The following is a 422-nucleotide window of genomic DNA, read 5'->3' as shown; positions in this document are numbered from 1 at the left end:
TGAGGAGATGAAACTAATCCGACGTTTTTACTTGAAGTTTTATTGGTTTCTTCGTTGTATTTGGAGAAATGGATGCTCTGCAGTGAATGGGTGCCGTCGGAATAAGCGCCTGATAAAAACGTCACAATAAATTTTTATGCGATTTTTTTTACCGGAGGAAGCGTTCTTTTGGATTGCTGACTCACTTTTTATTTGCAGGAAACGGTTTAAAGTTAAAATAAATGTCTAAATGATTGATCGGCGCCATCTCGCTGTGGATCATTGCAATGTTTTCATCAGACTCTGACGGCACCCATTCACCGCAGAGCATCCAAGTGACTCAATATCTCCAAATCCGTTCTCACGGAAAAACCTGCTTCTTTGGATGGATTCGTTTTTAAGGCGAACTACTCCTTTATATACTGGAAACGTAAAAAAAAAAA

This window comes from Puntigrus tetrazona, chromosome 1 (assembly GCF_018831695.1).
Source record: "Puntigrus tetrazona isolate hp1 chromosome 1, ASM1883169v1, whole genome shotgun sequence".
NCBI lineage: Eukaryota > Metazoa > Chordata > Actinopteri > Cypriniformes > Cyprinidae > Puntigrus > Puntigrus tetrazona.
This window is presented reverse-complemented; position numbering follows the sequence as displayed.